At 43.6% G+C, this 21033-nt stretch overlaps 1 protein-coding gene across 2 annotated transcripts in view; it reads right to left on the bottom strand.

Moving 5' to 3' along the window:
* Positions 1–21033, bottom strand: part of RBM47 (RNA binding motif protein 47) — a 75555-nt gene that overhangs the window by 41381 nt on the left and 13141 nt on the right. The gene's annotated exons all lie outside the window — the stretch shown is intronic.

Here is a 21033-nt window from a genome sequence, read left to right as displayed (position 1 = left end):
ACTGTTCTGAGATTGCAGGCAAGCCTAGGCGTGCCTTGCCGAGAGCTGAGAGGGAATGCTTAATTTGTGGGAGTACATAAATTTCCAAGTTAATCTTTGGCATAAGAGAGCAGTCATTCAAATGACAGCTAAACCTCCAAAATCGTAACAAAAAGACCTGAGCTGCATGATGAAATAATGCAAAGGGAGCCTAAACACGAAGACGGGGAAGAAGTGGACAAGGCGATCTGCAACACCTTGCTCTACTCCCGTGTCTCAGCTTTTTCAGGAGTGCCTCAGAGTTAAAGCTCTACCTGTGCTAAACAGAGGTTGCCTGTTCTCAGGAAGTTAACAATTATAAGCAGAGGGCAGATGAAATGGGCTGGCAACTGAGCACAGTGCTGATAAGGTGACACTGCTGCTCCCTGAGGAGGAAAGGGTAGCTGCTGAACTTGGGAAGCACCCAGAGGCTGGGACTCAACATGGAGTGGCTGCTTCCCACATGGGAAATATATTTTGGACCTGGTACACAGATATTTGCTCATGGAGGAGCAATGGGAAAATCTAGGCTACATTGTGTGTTCTGGTTTTGTGATACTGCCTTGTCTGCCACAGGATTTCAATCCTGGTTTGTGGAAGAACAATTAATTTTGTCTAATTTGGATCCCCAGCTTAAACAGTATGTATTTTAATGCACATATTTAGGAAGAAAATCTACACCACAGCTGCTCTAGCTAGACAGATTAGCTGCTAAGACCTGCCACATGGTGTAACAATGATCACTGTGATGGGGTCCATTTGATGGGGTTGCTGTTGATCTGGATCTTGTATGGCCTTGCACAGCGTTGGGGATGTCCATACCCAGTGATGCTGGGCTGAGGGACACCAGCTGAGTCTGGTCAGGTTGGAGAGGCACTCTCTGCCTGCTGGGTACAGTGCTGTGTGTGTATTCACAGGTGGCCAGCAGCACAGCTCCGTGCAGCTCAACAGCTTGCATGCACAGGTGACACTTGCTTCAGCAATGGCTTGTGGCTTGACTCAAGCAGATGTGTCACTGGAATCAGGAGTGCCTTCCCTGAGCCAGGACTCCTCAGGGCCGGGGGCCCAGGGCAAGCCTGCAGGGGCTGATGGATGGCAACTCGCTGCAGCAATACAAGCCCTGTGGCTACAGCCTATACCAGATGCCCAGTGTGCCCAACACAGACAACCCTGCTCAGCTGTCCAAGGTCCATTTGCTCTGGGTGCTTTCAGGTGTGTTGCTCTCTCCTGCTGGTCTGCATTCACCTCCCCTCCCCTTTTGCCTGGAAAAGGAGAGGCAGAAGGGGAATGTTTCACACATCTGGTACTGTGCCACCATGGCAGCAGCCTGCTGCTGTGGTTGCCTGCTAGGATGGCTCTTTACTGGGAATGGGCAGGATTGCTGACATGTTTAGAAAAGGCATATGGACTTCCCTACAGCTGCTAGACATAATCCTGCTGCTGTAGGACAACCTGCAAGACTGATCAATATCTTTTGCATAAACCTCATGAATTCCCAACATCAGCTTGTATACCCTCTGGATGAAAATCCCCCACAGCTGCTTTACAGTGTCTGCTCCCAACGTGTGAGGAAAAGTGCGATAACTGTGCAGGGGGGGGAGAGAGACCCATCTTCTGCCAGCTTCTCAGGCTGTGTGTAAGCCACACCATGTTAACCCCTTGGTGCCTTCCTGCTACCTCAGTAGAAGTAAAAACACCCTGCTATTTCATAGAGCTGCTTGGAGTCTCAGCTGTGGCTATCACCTCTGAGACCCCCGGGCAGAAGGAGGGGGTTTATCTGAAAGAGCTCATCTGGCTTAAGACCCTGCCTAACCAGATTCAGGGAGCAGGAACTTCTTGTGGCAGTCTTGCTCCACCTGGTAACGAATGCTGCTCCCAGAGAGGTGTGCTAGATAGGCAAGGGAGGAGGTCCAGCCAAGCTGTTTCTCTCTTCAGTTTGGATAAGGACCCCATTCAAGATCTCTCAGATTTTCCCAACAAAACCTGGTGGGAAAAGACCATGCTTCCATGAAAAGATTTGCTTTTGCCAGCTTGATGTTTCCTGGTTGCAGTAGCATTTCAGCAGAAGACTCTGGAGGAGAGGTGGCCACACATATTTGTCAGATATAGTTTTTATCACTGCTTTGTTCCATGTCATGGTCTATGGTCTTTAGTCTTTGGCAAGGTTGAAAACTGAGTCTGCCGTGGTGAGATTTGGAAGTAGAAGAGTGTCACACTTGTTAGGGAGCCAGCTCAAATTTAGTTTGCCTGGCAGCATAGCAAGGTTACTGCCTGTTATGGGAAGGTTGGACAAATACTCAATTTTCCACAGTGCTAACACTTCTACAAATCATGTTAGCCTGGTACAAGCCTAAGGTAGTCAAATAGTGTGCAGTATTGACACTCTGAGGCCAGAGGACTTCAAAGAAACTCAGTTATCTGTTGTAGCTGCCAGGTGTAGCTACCGCAGAAAAATGATGGCTCTACTACAGCACATCTAAAGTTGTATCATGTCACCCTGGGCAAACAGAGCAGTGGAAAATTTGATGGGTCCTCCCTCTAAATCTGCCCTTGTAGATTAGCTGATATAAAGCACCAGAAACCAAACATTTTTTTTGTTGTTGCACAAGAAATAAAAAAACCCTTCCCTGTATTGCCATCACCTTGAAAAAACTCAGTCTGTTATTCACACATTTTCCTCTCTCAGAGATAAGGTTTCCACAGGCTCAGAGAGAGGTGGATGTTTCTGAGGAGGTCAAGTCTGCCCTGGTATCATCTGGTCCAAAGTGTGCTGCACCACGCTTTTGCACATCACTGGGGGTGGGCTTCTGATTAATGCACGTCTGACAGAAGGGACTGGGGCCCATGGAAATTTGGCATTTCAGTCTCTTTTCAGCATGCAACCTTTGTCACAGAGCACAGGTTTCAAGGGCAGTGTAACACTTGCATATTTACTTACTGCAAACGGAGGAGGTGCCGGGTTGGACAGCATACAGACTGTAAAGTCAAACATTAATTTAATACAGACACTGTATAACTTCAGACTGGCTTGGAGCAACTAATACATGGGGATACTAAAAGTGAAAAAGCACCTAAAACTCACAAGGCTCTATCAGTGAAACACCAATTTACTTGCAAATCGTTAGCAACCTTAACAACACAGAGACCAAACAACTAAACTAAAACATGGGAATCAGGTAACAGAGGGGAAATTTCTGTGAATCTTAAATGGGATTTAATTTTGTCCCAGTTCTCTTTCAACAGATGCATTTGTATTTCATCCTGCAGGGCAACACTTGCTTTGGAAAAGAGCACAGGCAGATCCAGAGGGCCTACTGCAGAGGCTTTGAGAACTTTCCATCCCCAGTAAAGAACCTGCATCTGAGCACATGGGGCTAGTAGGAATATGTTTAGACCCATCCCTAAGCAACGTGTCGAAACCACCTCCCCAGGAAATACTGGTACAGCACTGATCTCCTCCGACAGGAGCTACATCCCCTCCTCAGGAGCAGAAGGACTAGCAACTACCTGCTGCTAAAAAACAGGTGGGAGGGCAAAAATAATACCTGTGAGCTGTGGAAGATCTTTATCACAGTAAAACAGCAGAGACCTGAAGTATGAATTGAGACAGTTCTTTCAACAGTGGCCTGAACGCGGCACACATGAGGACACCTCTCCAGCTGTGGGTTTGACTGGGCGTCTGGGCTCTTGGAAATCCTACCTGGACATGCCAGCAGTTCAAGATCTACAGTCCTACCATACCTACTCATCCTTTTGGCCCATAATATAGTATCTTGTGCTGAGCTTTCAGAACAAAATGCCCTGTAGATATTCATCTATTGGAGGATGAGTCCTCAGCACCTGACAAAGCACTCCTCTGGATGATAAAAGAGATGGTAAAGAAACTATGAAACACTGCTGCTAGCTGATCCCAGAGCTGTTTGGCCAGTGGTTTCACTGGATAGGTGTTTCAGTTATCACTATTCCCTTGGAGGGAACAGACCTTGCAAAATACACAAGATATGTAAGAAAACTTGCTCATGATTCACAGAGAGACCAAATGTTGATGGGAAAGAACATTTGCAAGCAGTTTCTTTAGAGCTGCTAACAAAGAATGGGCAACACTGATACAAAGTCATGTTTCAGACTAGAAAACACCCTACAAAAAGAGGCTTTTTTTCAAAAACCAACACATCTCACGTTTCTTGTTCACTCCCTTACTTGCAGCTTTTTTTTTCAAAAATAGTATTACAAAACATTATCATCCAAAGCTTTCAGGGAGAATTGCCTATTTTTACTCTATCTTGTTTTGTAAGACCACGCTATGCTAGTGATTTGGCAACTTCACACTGCGGACAGATATTTCAAAATATTCCCTTCTTCTGAACACACAGCTGTTCAACCCCTTTTACATGTATTGCTGCATTTCGTGATGCCACCCACAGTCACTCTTAGGAAAGGATCTGGGAAACTTGATGTTTTAAAATCAGAGATGTACATACCCCATGGGTTTTGATTTTAATGCAAAAGTCTCTCAGCTAAGCTGCTTCTGGGATTTGCTGATGGGAAAATCTTGTGTAAACAGGGAGAATCTCAGGCTGAGGCTTTGATGGTGTTGATTTAGTAAGGATCCTCACTGGACAGCTGGGAGGGGTATGCGTGGTCTGGATGCTTTAGCAATGTCCTCATCTTATCCCTGGACCTTTGTATCCACTTGTGGAGACCAGGTGCAGAGGAGAAAATGGACAGGTTGTCAGTGGTCTGGGAGGAGATGCCTTCAGGAGCACCTGTGGCACCTGGACCACTTGGCAGGCACACCTGCCCTGGCAGCCATTGGGATGGCACTGGGTGCAGGTAGCAGTGTCTGTAGGGCATTGGTGTGTAGGGACCATGACATTCATTTATTTATTATCTATTATCTATCCTTATGTCAAGATCTATTAGGTTTTAAAATGCTTTGTGAGAGCTGACTGGACATGTGGAGCTCTAAAAAGTGAGAATTTTTAATAAAAGAGAATACACGTGTTGCTAACAATACCTTAATTCTACTTCCTTGGGCATTAACACTGGAACTGAAACTAGTCTGTAGCCATTTTGGCGTTGAGCATTCTTCTTACAATGTCCTTAGCACCTTATGTTCAATTTGGGCAAATATTTGCTCTCAAATTCAGTTCCCAACATTTGATGACAAGAAACACCTTCATCAGACTCTGCAAGTGCAGCTAGTTGGCTTGAATGAACCCCAGGAGACAAGTAATATTTCTAATTTAAAACAACACTTAAGAAGATAGTACATACAGAGATTTTATAGCTAAATGGAAAAGAATGGGTCTGAATCAGCCTTTCCAGAACATACTGCCAAGATGATGAATGAAATATTTTTATTCTTATTTGCTTTACTCAAAATCTCAGGAGATATTGATACAGATCTCTGCGAAGCCAGTTCCTGAGGACTGTACTTACGTATTTGGAAGTTATTATGTACTTAATTATCTCCATGCAGCGCAAAACTTCCCAAAGCTTCAGTACACAGATGCCTTTCACAGCATACCCATCTCCTCATCAAATTCAAGGCACAAGAAAAAACATTTGTAGATGAGTGGGATGAAGATCTGAAGGTTGAACACACAGTGGACCTCCTGCTTTGTGGTTTTCCTATCCTCTGCCTGTAAGAGGTGTCTGGCTGCCTCTCACTTCTCTCTTTTGGTGGAACCCAGTGAAGAGTTCCTGCCTAGAAATAGTAGAATGGCTAAGCCACAGCTGGAGGTAGATGAGTTACCACAAAAACATGAGTCAGTTGAGGATGCCAAGGACAGAGTGAGTGACTTGAGAATTGTCTGAAAGGAAGTTAAGAGAAAATCATGGAGATAAACAGACATGTTCAGGAGGAACAGGATATTGGGAACTGCTTACAGGGTGAGTGACAGATGCAGAGGAAGGTGGGATAGAGCTGGAAGGCATCTTGTGGGTAGAAGAGATAAGAGGAAATCCACAGTTTCTGAAGGGAAAAAAAATAGGATGGGGCAACGCAGCTGGTGGAGTGAAGTAAGTTGTTTTGGAGGAACAGCTGATGAGACATAGTAATGCTTATGAGAGGGGAGAAAATGAGGGTTGAATTGGAAAGAGGAAGTAGTAAATACAGGATGTACAGACAATGGCTCTGAAGGAGTGCAGGTGAGTCAGGCAAAATAATAGCATACTGGAAGAACATAACCAAAATGACATCTAGTCCCTGGGTGAAGGAAGAATTGGTGGGTAGTATGCTTTCAAGCCATGCATCTGGCAGCACTGTACAGGGTGCTGGAAGCCACACTGCTCAAAGGCTGAAGAAATGGAGTCCATCTAGAGAGAGAAATGGAAAAGAGTCAGAGGGGACAGTGCAACGGTGCCCGACCACATTAGAACAGGGATACTAGGGACAAAATTCCTTGTCTGGTGGAGCTGGTCTTGGAACAGCTGGAAGGATGCAAACTATTCAAGAGGAAGTGGTGGGAAAACCACGTGATGAGAGCTAAGAGGTTTAAAGATCAAAAAATAAACTGTCTATGGGGATCTGATCAGTTAGGGGGCATTTTTGTGACCAGGGTGAAGTCTTGCTTTGCTTTCATGAAGTCAAGCAAAGCAGTGAGGCTGAGAAGGCAGAAAGCTGACAGGGACATGGGACATTGAATGACAGTCACTGTGCTGAGAAATGAGAGATCTTCATGGCAGCTGGAGAGAGCCTGAGGTGCAAAATTTTGGGAGGAAAACAATGGCGAGCAGCATGTCTGCAGGTGGTTGGCGAGGGGGAGGAAAGAGGGGTAATGCTGGGTGCAAGCTGCAGGGACTTGAGCTTGTTAACCCTTGTTAACAGACAGCAGTGCAGTGTCAGAAATGGACAGGTACTGTGGCTGCTGCTGCTGGGGATGGGGATGGGCCTCTGCCAAGGCAGCAGGGAGGGCTGGGGAGGGCAGGGCCAGCTGCTGCCAGGGTGAAAGGAGGAGCAGGAACTCAAGGGGTAATGGTTGAGGAAGAAAAATGTAAACCTTTTTCCTGTTTATGATAAAAATACCCTCAAGCAGATTTTCACACTAATTAAAAATATTCATATAAAAGGTGCCTAGGAGAACCAGCAATACCCTCTCTACAACAGCTACGTCACATGTGCAAACCAAATATGTTGCTAAACTTGTTTTTTTTCTATGTAAGGACTAAAACCAGATATCATTTCCTCCTATGCACACACAACCAGTAATAGTTTATGCTTGTAGAGTTCCCATCTATTGTATGAAAGCTGGAGAGCTGAGTAACACAATGTTCTGTACCAGAAAACTGCACCATTTAGCCAGTCTATCAGTTCCCCAGAGTAATTTCATGGTATTTCTATTTTTTAAACCTTCCATTAACACTGAAAGTGGATTTGTTTTTCCATGCAAAGAAATGATTTAAGAGAAAATCTGTAATGCCTACTCTGGCAAGCACATGGATGTATTTTCTGAGCTCAGTGGCAAATTGATCTTCAATCTGGCTGTCCTGAGGCAAGCAGCATGGCTAGTGAGAAAATCATGCTTCAAGCTCCCAAGTTACAAAATTAATCTTGCTCCTACTTAAGATTTTAGAATTTAAAAACCTTTCACCAGATTATGCAAAATTCACTTTACAGCATTTCATCTTAGGCAGACACTGTATTTTTGAGCTCTGTTCACTACTATGAAATCAGGAGCTGTTCTATACATGTATTTCAGTGAAAAAAGTGCTATCTACTTATAGGCACAGTCACAGATATTTGTGGTTGGCCGGGTCTCAGTCCAGCTGCAGGCTGCAATTCAGATTTGATGCTTGGACTCAGTGTCTATCAAAACTGGAATTACATGTTGTACCCTCACTAATCTTTGCACAAGATGGAGGGATTCTCAGGACCAGCTTGTTCGTGCAAGTATTCTGCTTAGAACAAAACTTCTCAGAGGACAACAGTTTGCATTTGAATTGAGCTTCATCTCTGCTAGGTCCAGATCTTATAATCCTAGAATTATAGTATCATAGAACAATTTGGGTTGGAAGGGACCTTCAAAGGACACCTAGTCCAGCGCCTTCAATGAACAGATACATCAACTTGATCAGGTTGGTCAGGCCCCTGTCCAACCTGAATGTGAACACTTGCAGGGATGAACCATCTAACATCTCTCTGGGCAAGATGTTCCAGCATTTTACCACCATCATCATAAAAAATTTCTTCTTTATACCTAGTCAGCAGGTTACCCTCTTACTTTAAAACCATTACCCTTATCCTATTGCAACAGACCCTGCTAAAAATCTGTCCCTATCTTTCTCCCTTTAGCTACTGGAATGTGCTATAAGATCTCCCCAGAGCCTTCTCTTCTCATGGGTGAACAACCTGAACTCTCAGATTTTCCTCACAGGAGCGGTGATCCAGCCCTCTGATCATCCTCATGGCCCTCTTCTGGACTTGCTCCAACAGGTCAATGTTCTTCCTATGCTGAGACCGCCAGAGCTGGATGCAGCACTCCAGGTGTGGTTTCATGGGAGTGGAGTAGAGAGGGAGCATCACCTCCCTCGGCCTGTTGGTCACATTTCTCTTGATGCAGCCCAGGCTGTGGTTGGCTCACTGGTCTTTGAGAGGACATTGCCAGTTCATGTCCAGCCTCTCATTCACCAGTACCCCAAAGTCCTTCTCCACAGAGCCATTCTCAATTCCTTCATCCCCCAGACTGTCATGAATACCAGGGGCTTCCCTGACCCAGGTGCAGCACTTGCACTTAGCCTTGTTGCTCCTCATGAGGTTCCCATGCGCCTACTTCTTGAGCTTGTCCCGGTCCCTCGGGATGGCATCCGATCCCTCAGGCATAAGAACTGCACGACTCAGCTTGGCACTGTCTGCAAATTGGCTGAGGGCGCACTCCTTGGCTTTTTGCTTTCAAAATGGTCCCCTAAGCAGGGAGGATTTAAAAACCTGAAATTATTTAATTTGATTCAGCCCAACTCCATTTATTCCATGAGGATATTGAAGGGCACTGAAGTTTTGCCTCTATTGTAGACTCCTAGCTGGGTGATTTTTCTGGTACTGCACATCAGTCACAAAAAGCTACATTTTTTGCTGTTTTTTTAAACAACAGAGTAATGTATGAAAATAGTCATCCAGAAATAACATAGAGAGTACTAAATAGATGTCACAGACCACTGTGAAGGGAGATGACAAATTGTATTTTAATGATTACCAACACTCTAAGCATCACCAGATTATGGGAAAGGTCATAAAAGATGCCTTAGTAAAGTTTGCTAGGCACAGTCTAAGAGCCACTCAATTTATCACCATCAAAATACCAAATTCTGAACCCAAACTGTTAGTGTCCCATCTCCAAGTGTGAGAATAGTGCTGCAAACCTGTTAGCAGGATTTTTCCATGATTGATTGTACTTCCCTTTTTTTTTTGCAATTTATCACCTGAATCTAGACTGAAACCTGATTGGTAGTTTGGAATAATCCTGAAGTATTCTGCAGTGATATTCAGTATTTCATGTTACAGCTACGTACTTGTGGGCTTTCAAATCCTCTTAATGGTGTACATTCCCTTAGCCTTTCCCTTGAAGGAATCCCAGCTCACTTGTTTTTCACATGGTGCTTTCATCTCCTTTCATATACAGTCAGCTCTGAAGGAGAACACTGAAATGATTAAAGTCAGAAATTTAAAAATAATACTTGGTTTCGCAATGGTTACTGTTACCATTTTGAGTGATAGGATAGCCATTTATCTGATCACACACATTAGTCAGATACTGGTTAAAAATGTAGGGATGGGAAACTGAGTATCTTGGCCACTTCTGAAGACTTTCTTCTTACTAAAGGACAATACTATCTCCAGACAAAGTGTACCACCAGCAGGCACCATTCATCATAGGACAAGTCAGAATGCTCTCATCTATTTAATTATTACAATTGAAAGTGGCTCCAGATAATGAAAAGTGTTTCCACACCATTTCACCCATTGCTTGGGCTGGCAGTGCGAACACAAGACTGCTCAAAAGTGAAGAACTGCAGAGGATGAGAGCAGGTCAAACACAACAAGGAGCAATATCTCTGCTTTGTTTTGTTTGGGGCCAGCCAAGGCTGCCCAAAATTTCCTATTTGCCACTTATACTTGCTTCATTAGAAGTAATAAATGATCCTGCTAGACACTGGGTCTGTTTGAGCCAAGGCAAGAACTGCCGTTGCAGCATCTTTCACAGAGATATGGCACATAGCCAGAGTGAGCCTGCCCTCTCAGCTGGCATCACCTCTGACCAGCCTCACTCCTCTCTGCATGCTCACTTCTAGGCTGGGGCACTGGTTCAAGAGCTGGACCTGAGAGCATGCCACCAGGCAGATCTCCTGTGATCCTCCCTCCACCCTCGCATTCACTCCCAGCATGGCCAGAAGGATGCTGGGAGAGCAGCCAGAGCTGGGAGTGCCTGCCACCCGGCCTGGGCTGAGGTGTAACCCCAACACATCCAGGGGAAAGGTAAGGTGTTTCTTCACGAGAGGCCTCTCTCAGGAACAAAGGCAACGGCGTGTTGGAACACCGTCACTCCTAGATACAAACAAGTGAGGGCAACTCAGCCAATCTAAACAAACAAATAGAAGCACAGAGGGAGGAAAAATTGCACCTTTTGGGTTTGCTGCTATTCTTCATGTGCACATTTGACACTTAGATGTTATTACAATGGATGCCACGGTTCATTTATTGATTGAGTCCAAGTTACTGAGCCCATTTCTTGTTCTTCACTGATGTCACTTTATTGATAGGTTGAACACAATTTCATTTGCTTGTGGCTAAGTAAATCGTCAGTGAAAATCTTTATTTTCTTACAGTGCTAAACCCACTAAAAACATGAACCAGGCAGAGCATCAATGACTATAAGCTTGTGGGATCACACTGTGTATGAGCCTGAAATTCCAGACTGTGAATCAGTCTGTGGACTGTGTGGCAGAGCCTGTAGTGATCCTTTGCACAAAAATGGATTAAGACTTGCCAAAACTTCACTCTCATGAGTGTGTTAGTCGATGTTTTGGCTGTTAGCATCTTACTTATTGCACTCTTTTGTAAGGAATGGTAAATAAAATGGTAGTGTGGAGCTCCTTTGGTGTGCAGATCTCCCACCTGTGATGCTGTATCTCTGAGGGAAGAAGCAAAGGAGAGATGGATTTATAACCCCAGAGATGTACTGAGGAATTGCCACTGTTAAAACCAAGTTCACTCCATCCCTGCACTACTCTTGATGGTGCTGGCTATCAGGAGCTCTACAAGCTTCTGGACTTCTTCAGCCGTTAAAGGTGCTGGTGGGTATTCCGAGGGAATTTATTTCTAGCAAGCAAACAGTCTAATATGTCCCATGCCCTGGATTAACCTCCCTTGAGTGGTGTATGGGATAAGCCAACACAGGGAATCCATGTCTGTTTAGTTCTAGAGCTCTGTTCCTTCTATATGATAACTGGAAATGGAGGTAAAAGGGTTGTATTGTCCTAGTTCTGCTAAAATCCCTCCCTTGCCACCTGTAGGCCTATGTGAAGTAGTATATGTAAGGAAGGAAAGAAGATAAATTATGTTCCAGAGAAGGTGAAAGGAATTCTCCTGGCCTCACTAGAAACACATTCAGGGCAAACTGATTTCTAGAAACTAACATTTCTATTGATTTCATTCCAATTGAGTGAAGAAGGGAATGGTGGGACTATGACCGTCACTCAAAAAGGGGTTTCAGCCCTATCATGTTTTGGTGACATTCTTTTAGAAACCTGTGTCTCCAAGATCCTTTTTGCCTTGTGAATAAGATGCTGAAGGAGTATCCAAGATAAATGCCTGCATTTCTAACCTAAAGAAAAAATACCGTGCTCAGTCATGCAAATTCATGTATCAGTCAGAATCCACCGACATCCCTGGGATATCAGATCATGGTTTGACACAATTTCTTTTAACCTAACAAGTCCTCATTCTTTATTAGAACAAATTAGCACAGTTCCACTAGAGTCAAGGTAGTGATACTGCTTCAGAGGGCTTCACAGCAGAGCTTCAAGCAATATCAGGAATAAGTTGCTTTATCCCATCTGAAGCAAAATCTAGAAGTGATATAGCAGTTAATGCACCTTAAATAATGCATATACCATTTATAAAACTTTTATAAAAGCCCGTATTCCAGGCAGTACAGATATATCAAAAAAGCCCATGTGAAAACATGCCTTAGGTCCCTGCAGCCACAGAAAAGAAGCTCACATCTTATGATGACATGCATCTGTGCACACATTTGACTCAATTCTCATGATTTTGTGTATATATGTGGGCACAAAAACTGCAGTATCCCTTTTAAAAAAGTATTTCTAAATAAAAATTATTTATTATATTTTTAAAATTTTAGAATACTTATTTAAATAATTTTTTACAATTACTAAGCCATAGGAATATCAGATTGTTTTTTTCTTATTTCATAACATATATTGCATGTACTTTGCCACATCAGCACTCAGATGACAAACCCACAAAACACAGTGGGCCAGAAACAGCTTGTCAGAGTTTCCCCTCCTCACAGCTTCAGAGTTTAAGGCAATGGAATTGCACTCATGTTTTTAACAAAGTGCTTATCTTTGTTGCAGTACAAGAGAGGGGGATAAATAATGGTTTTTTTTCCCTGGTAGTCTGAAGATAAGCAAGTTAATTTAAACTACTGAGTATAATGTTTCTTGCTATATGTTCTCAAGCACAAGGGCAATCCAAGTTTTGCTGTATTGCTGTGATGTGTGTTTTACTTATTTAGAGGACAAAGGAATAACTTGGGGTCATTTGTTAATCCACAAACTTTTCAAAAGTTATTTTCGTTTCATAGAAGAGAGCACAGAGCTCAGTTCTGAGTCTTCCTATGCATAAAAAAGAGGGACAAAGTGGGACAGAAGAGGCAGAGAAAAGGTCCTCTTGGCAGGGGCAATCTTGTCAGGCTAGTTTAACAGGGTTAAAAAACCATCCTAGTGTAAATAAATGGGAGCACTACAGCACATGGCTTCACAAAGCATAGCCTGCAACTTACTGGACCCCAGACAAAATACACCATCATGCAGTGCTGCTCTGGCCACTGAGCCCTACTCCTATGTCTCCCCATGCATCTGGTAGCTATAGCCATGGTGTAGCTGAGGGAATGATCTGCTTCCCACAGGTGCTGTGGCACCACTGCTCCCGGCAGTGCTCTCCTCTACAGCTCAGGCACAGATGGGAAGACAGAGCACCTTGAACTCATCTACGCATCAGAAAAGTTGTACACAATTGGCTCACAATTCAAATAAAAATATAAGAACAGTGTTATTATTTCAGACTTTTGGGGCTCATGTAGCCCAGTAACCTGTCTGCAGCAGTGACCAAAAACCTGATCACAGCAGTGACTCTAGAAGAACAGCAAGAATAGGATGAACATAATTGATCTTTTCTGCAAGTCCCCTCCCCACCTCCAACCATTTTCAGCTCAGGGGACTCCTCCAACCTGATCCAGTTTGCCCAGTGGTGGACCTCTCTTCCAAGTACTTGCCCAGTCTTCCTTTGAGTGTCTGAAAAAAATTGCTGCAACTGTCATACCCTTTGGTAAAGAGTTTCACAAATCCAGTATTTGCTGCGTGAAGAAATATCTCCTTTTATTCTGAAAATGGCTCCTAAATTTTTGTCTAACAGTCACTACCTCTTGCATTGGGAGAGACTGTGAACAACTCACCCCAAACCACCCACTTCATATCACCCTGGATTTTATAGACCTGAATCAAAGAAACCCCCATAGTGGTCTCTGCCTGAGCCTGAGCCTACTCAGCCAGAAGCTGACTATCACATGTGTTTTGGCTGCTTTCTTCCAAGGGATTAGGGAATTTACTAAAATGTTCTTGTTGCCCAGGGTCCCTGCACATCCCTGTGGCAAAACTTCAGCCCTCACTCACTGGTTGGACATTGAGCATGCTGAGCACAACAGCCACACAAAGCTTGGTGTGAGACACTGGTCCCAAATATTTAATTGCCAGAGTGTGAGTGCTGAATTGTTCTCTTCATGGCATTCTACAAAATACCAAAGATTTTCCTTTACCTGGTATGTTAAACTTGGGATATTAAGGCTAAGATCCCCTCATTACTTTGGTACACTCAGTAGCTTTTAATTATATTTCCTGACATCACGTTTCCCTTCCATCACATCATTCTGCCACATTATAATTTGGTTTATGGCTTACTTTCAGTTAGCTGTAGGTAAGCCAGAAAGCAGACCTTTTAATGGTCATCAACACTGCAAGCACTCATATATTTATTTCTGCCTGCATATGTCTGCATGTGATGCTACTAAGTTTTTCAGTTGCCCTCTGAAAGCCAAAAATTCAGGATGAGCTCAGTCAGAAGACTTTTTTAAAAAGCTTGCTTCCTAAGGAATGATTTCTAATGCTCCATGTTTTCGTTATTTTAACTTCTCCATAGTAAGTGGGCTATAATCCTTCCTGATCAAGCAGATCTTGTTCAGGCAACATACCTTCAATTGATTTTACATCCATTCATTGGAATAATTTTCTTTAAAAACTGATTTTATGTCTAGCTAGAACCCAACCAAGTATGTTTAAACTGGGTACCCTGTGTTTACATGTGCACCATGGCTACCCGATTTACCTCCCATATGGGGACAGGAGGGCATTTTTAATTATTTACAGCAGGGGCAGCTCATAATAATCACATCTGTAAAAAACAGCTTGGCCAGTCATATTCCTCACAGGTCTGTGAAGCATCTCAAAAGCATGTCCTGCCCTGCTCACTATGCAGACCTTCCAGGCACCTGATCCCCTGCTGAGGCAGGGCCACCCAGCTCTGAGAGGAAGCACTGGCATCCTAAAGAAGAGCAGCTGGAGCCAGGAACGAATATGTGGAGGATGTTGGGACAAATGTATCAAATACCTCAGGTTAATTGGCAAACAGTTAAAGCTAATGCCTAGGAAAGCTCTCATGATATTGTAAATTCAGGGCTAAAAGTGGTAGATATAGAGGGCTCACCTCTCTTCAACTTTAAACCAAAGATGCTGATATTATTTCTCACTTATTTACTTACTTATGTTTACTATGTTTTGAGATTTTTCCAAAGCAAATTTAACATGAAAATATAGACCAAAAATAACTCCATGGCAGCATGCTCAATGGGGGTGACTTGATCAACATCACTTGTACAGACACAGGTGTTTCAAAAACACCATAGAGGCAGGAGGCACAGCAGAGGAAGATAATACTGCTGGAAAAGTGCACTGAAGTGATACCCCTGTGAGTCACCACTCATGGTCTTTCCCTCCAGTCTCAGCCGATCACAATATTGCTCTGGTTTCCCCAGAGACCTGCTGGAGGAGCACTGCTAAATACTTCACGTAGCCCCCCAGGATCCCTCTGAGAGACTGCTGGAGAAAGAGCTTGGGCCCGAGAATCACTTACAGATGGGCTCAGGGGTGGGCTTTGCACAGCCGGGGCCCTGGTTCTGTGGCAGAGCAAGTCTCAAGTTAGTAATTACATGTTTAGCATATTATGCAAGCATTTATTCCTGCTTTTTCACAATTATCCGTTCTTCCGCTTTGTGATAGCCACTCCTTTTCTCATTGATTTCACGCACCACAGGAGCACAGGCCCCATCAGCATCAGCATTTTCCCCCCAGCCTTGCCTGCCCTGCAGCAGTGACCCTGTGCTTCCTGGGTTAGGACCCATATACTGCTCATGCCATGTTCCTCCTGGATTCAAATTACTAAGATCAAAAGTTCAGCAGGTTCTATCCGCAGTCAGTCTGTTTACGTGTTTATTTGTTCCAGTAACCTGCGAGGTCTTCACCAGTCTTAACAACTCCATGAGAAGATCCTTGCCTTTCTTCAGAGCTGGTTTGACTTGTGCAAGCAAAAACTGAGGGGCTGCTTTGGAGGGAGAGCAGAGACGAGGGGTTAGTGAAGGATCATGAAACACTGTTTGGAGACAGCAAATTACCATTAAAGAATGCTGCCCACTTATGTAGAAAAACTAGGTGCCAGTTGCTCACCAACCCTGTTATTCAAGTTCTGCAGCCTGCAGCAAAAGGCTCCTAGAATTAGCTCTCCCAATCTGGTGGTGAGACACCTCTGATGTCTGAAATGGGTTTGCCTTGGGGTTGTTAAATACCTGCTCCATGTGATTGGACTAATTAAAAGTTTTTAGCCAAACAAATCCCTGTTTGTGAGGGTATAAGAGCTAAGAGGATTAGATGTTAGTTAAACTAGACATAACTGAGAAAACAAAGCTGCTGCTGTTAATTCTTGAAAATGCTACCCCAGTGTGTGTGGGTGAAAGGAATGGATAACAAAATTAATAGGTGAAACAAAAGTCTCAGATGGCAAGTATAACCCATCAGAAAAAAGTGCTCCCTTGAATTCAATACTGCGATGTAACAGGGGAATATATTCTACATACAGATGGCAAAATCAGCTTTAGTTAAAAGTTGGTCTTGATCTCCTGTATTCCTCTTGCAAAGGAAAAGTGGGTATTTTCTATTATTTTATAGGTTTACTATTATAGCACATCAACTAAACAGGTATATACAAATAGCACCAGAAGCTGGCTAAGCACAACACAACTCCACATTTTGATCAGAAAGATTGTCTGCTACTACACTGAGAAATTGGACAAGTCTCGTTGTCTCATTGCTGACCAGCTGGGAAGTCAGTGCCTCCCAATGACTTTCTACCCTGTCCTTCCAGGGGGGTCTCAGTTAAAAAGAATCAGCTTCTTTACATTTTCGTATAAATCAAAAGTCAACTGTTTTCTTCTGCCAATAAGGGACTGCTTGCACTAGCATCCCCAGTAAGAACAGATTAGAGAAAATTGAACTTGGATCCACAGCATATTTGTGCTGAGCAAAGGTTTCCTCCCTATTAAAAAAAAAAAACCACAAAACCCAGGCCATTAGAGCCTCCAGACTCCTCCTTCTCCCCCTCTGCAAACAGACTCCTGTCTTATGCCTGCTTAGAAATTCTTGACTTTATTCCCAGTGAAACTGTTTGGTTCAGCAGCAGCCAGCAGCCCTCTCCATCAGCATCTGCTGCTACCTGTCATTTTGCCTTGTTTCACTCCTTTCTGGGCAGACATCCCATGGATCCCAGGTTGTTATCTTGATGGCTTCATTCTCCCCTCCCAGCCTCATTCTAGAACACCTGCTAAAGCTGCTAGCACTAATTTTACTTTTATTTGAATGTAAATACTTTGCTTGGGGACATAATAAGTATACACCTGATTTTGGAGCCTCTGTAAGAAGGCTGCTGTGCTGATCAGTGCCAATGAGGAAGGGAGAGATGTAAGAACCACCTCCACAGAAGTATGTGAAGTTAAACCGTGTCAGTGAGCATTCCATTGGAATGGAAACCAGTTGCACCTTTTAAGGTCCAGAACAGCGGACACGCTTTAGACTCATGTCATTTAAATACCAGTTCCCCAAACCAGAGGGCAGATTATCACTCCCCCAGGCACAGACCAGGGATTGGGGTGAGCTCTGGATCGTACCTTACACACAGAGTGGGTGCAGCTATCTGGTTTTGGCAGGCGACACAGCATCCTCCTCTGGAGGCAACCAGCCTCTGTGCCAGAGAGCGATTCTGGGCGCGTTTGATTTACTAGCAGAGATGTAGCTAATGGGGAACAGAGATAGAAAACCAAACACCTTATTCAACAAGCAAAATAAAGAAATCTTTTACATCTGGAAATACTGAGGCAGATGATCAAATAATTAGCACTGCAAGTTTATACTGCCTACAGCTAGAAGAACTGCTCTCTGTGGAAACAGGAATGTGGCTGAGCCTGCAAAAATGTGATAAGGGATCTGTACCTAAGATTTTTGGATGGTCTGTGTACATCACAGGTGAGTTTCCACAGAGCTGAAGGAGCATTCAGGACTGGACTCCCATGAAAAAACTCCCTACTCTACCCAACTGAGGATGCCTTGGCAAGCAAGTGCCAGTGCCACATTTTTACTCCTTCTGAGAAGGTGTATCAAAACTAAAGGTGTAGAAACAACGTTTTTTCTTCTGTCACAAGTTGACCCCAGAAACAGCAATAACAAAAATTCTTTTCACTTGCTTTTCTCAACCAAATAAAAAATCAATTTCAGTTTATTTTTTTCCCCCCAGCACTTTAAAGCACTTCAATTTCCACATAAAGTCCTCACGACTTAAAATCAGAAATATCTTCCTTGGAATTTTTACTTTTATATAGATCAGTCTGTTTTGCAAACTTACAAATAGTTTTTTTTTTACAAAATCTTCACTTTTGGTAAGTATGTAAGCTGTTTACACATATTTTTACCCCAGCCGAAATCCTGATGAGCTTGCATACTGTAAGGAAAAAAAGTATGGGTATGGATTTCTATGCTGATGTTTCATCACGTGTGGGCTGAGGCTGGCTGTAGCTATGAAATACAAATGTAGTATATACAGATCTTGCTGATCTAGTAGAAGTATTAAATAACAAACCTCCTGGCTCTTTTACAGAAGGATGATTCAAGCAATCCGTAGGTTCCTAGGCTGCTGCATGAGATCACAGCCTGATCACACGTGTATGATGGCATAAACAGATGAATAATAGCAACTGCATTTTCAGTCCTACCCACATTTCATCTTATTTTTTTAAATCACATTACACCTACACACAATGCTTGGCTAAGATTGACAAACACAGACGACAAGAAAATCAGTATGTTGTTTTCTGTACATGCGCATTTCAGGAGGAAATAATTTCTGGGTATTTTTTCCCCTTTTTCTTGTTTTTATTTTCAAGGAAATAAATCTGAGAAAACAAAAGACAAGCGATGAAAGTCATTAGTTGCCATGGGATTTCAAATGCTAAGTCCTAGCACAAGTGCAGGTAAGACTGGGCTAGAGTAGGAGACAGCTGACCTAGTCCAAAATATTTCTGCCTGGCTTCCCCATCGGGCTGCTCTCAGCTCCAGCACATGCCATGACCTTGCCTCTGTTGAGAACTGGAAGAGCATTGGCCTTGGCTTGAATGGAAGCAGGACCAAGCCCTACTCAGACAGTTTCACACACTACATGTCAGATGTGCATGCCAGCATTATGCAACGGGGTGAAAAATTAAAACTTGTCAGGCACAGAACTGGTGCACTCAAGGACATACTGTTATTTGTTTTGCAGCTTTGCCACTCTAACAGGGATTAACCACATGCCATTGATAGCTGCCATGATAAAGTCAAACACTTCATTTTTTAACTTTCAGACCATGATCTAAACTTTTGAGGGAAATGGCTTGTTTGGCCTCACATTTTTATTTGAAAAAAAAAAAAATTAAACTGAAAAAACATTTACTTTTTTGCAGTCTTCTCTCCCCACTTTTCCCCTCCTTTTTCCCCCAGCTAACAAGGCAGCAGATTGAATTCACCTCCCAATTCCTTTATTAATTATTTTTTTCAACCAAGTGGGTAGGTATTGTAAGTCGCCAACCTTTGCTTTCTGGAAATTCTTTGGTGTATTACTGCATAGCAGAGTGGTGTGACAAGGATAAAGAGATTAGAAGTAATTTCATATAACTCCTTCTGTCAAAATCTGCAGAGGGTTTTTACTGGTAACTCTGAGTGTTGCTGAAATTCTTCATTAAAAACTTTCAATATACGGGCAGGAAATCGCTAAGCTCTAAGACACAAAGTAACCAAAACAGAGGGAGAGAAGGAATATTAAATCAAAGTCTGAATAGAGAGAGAATACAAAGGGAAAAAAAACCCACTCTGTTCAAGTACAAGAGTAAAAATGCATGTTATCTCCAAGGGGGTTGATGCCAATTCAGCTTTGAAAGCCAGAAAACCACATGCTGATTTTCCCCAGTTTCAAGTAACTGAGCATAACCTGTGCAGGCACAGGCTCTCCTTGCCAGCCTTAGACTGCCCAGGTGGCTGTGAGCTGCTGGTTGATGGTCACTACTGCAAGCTGTCTTGGCTAACACAAAACTCAGGCTGTTTGTTTGTGTTTTCCCTGTTTGTTTTATCAGCACAATTAATGTACAGCCTAGACAGGTAAAATCTGGCCAGCAGATGAAGAATGTTTCCTAGTACAGTGGTCAGTTATGGCCCCTAGTATTGTCAGTGTGAGAAAGCAGGGGTGAAGAACACAGAGAGGAAGGAGCTAAATATGATCTGGCCAACACAGCTGGGCCAGCCTACAGACATGATAAAAGCTTTGAAGATGAAAAGAGGGTTTGCATTCTCTATGATTGTTCCATTAAATGAACAGAGGAATGGACAGACATTAAATGATAATGTCAGCCCTGGATCTCTTGAAAAGTTACTATTGTGTTACAAAGCAATCACCAGGTATTTCAGATCCTCCTCAGAGCCTGTGGTGTCACAGAAGAACAGAGGAAGTGCAGACAAGCACGGGCGCAGGCGCATGCAAGGGAGTGTACTGCTACCACCATGGGTTATGAGAAGACTTTAAATGCTTTGTCTCCTGTTAGAGGTGCAAACTCTTCTATTTTTTGCGGGAGTCCTTTTCTCTGTTTGCGAATCATTCACACGTTAGTTTCCACAAATATGTTCACACCTCAGGTTTGCTCAATGAAGGTTGTAGCATGACTTGCTGTGTTGCAGCCCACCCAGGACAGGAACTTTTGTCCTTATCTTAAGCCATTTGCTGTGAATGAGGGAGGTTGCTTTGCCATTGGTGATGAGGATGCCTCATACTTTTGAGTTCTCCTCCTGACCCCACAGATCCAGTGGGGGGACTATGCAGTGGCCAGGGGCTGGCATCTCCCCACCCCAGCCACTTGTTCCTGGTGTACCCCAACAGAGCTCTACAGCCCAGGAGGGACAGAGGGCTTTCCTTGGGTACCCTCCAACATGACAAGTGGTGCCACTGCCCTCACTCCCATGCTTCACCAAGTGAAGGTGCCAGCCTGGGTCTGGGTGGATCCTGCAGACCTGTGCATGGGGGAGTGAATGGTGCAATGTGCTCCTTTCCTGGTGAAGTGCCAGAGGTTCGCTGGAGCACCTCATATTTGGAACGTG

This window comes from Aphelocoma coerulescens, chromosome 4, assembly GCF_041296385.1.
Source record: "Aphelocoma coerulescens isolate FSJ_1873_10779 chromosome 4, UR_Acoe_1.0, whole genome shotgun sequence".
Classification (NCBI taxonomy): domain Eukaryota; kingdom Metazoa; phylum Chordata; class Aves; order Passeriformes; family Corvidae; genus Aphelocoma; species Aphelocoma coerulescens.
The sequence above is the reverse complement of the archived record's forward strand: the minus strand, read 5'-3'. Positions and strand labels throughout refer to the sequence as shown.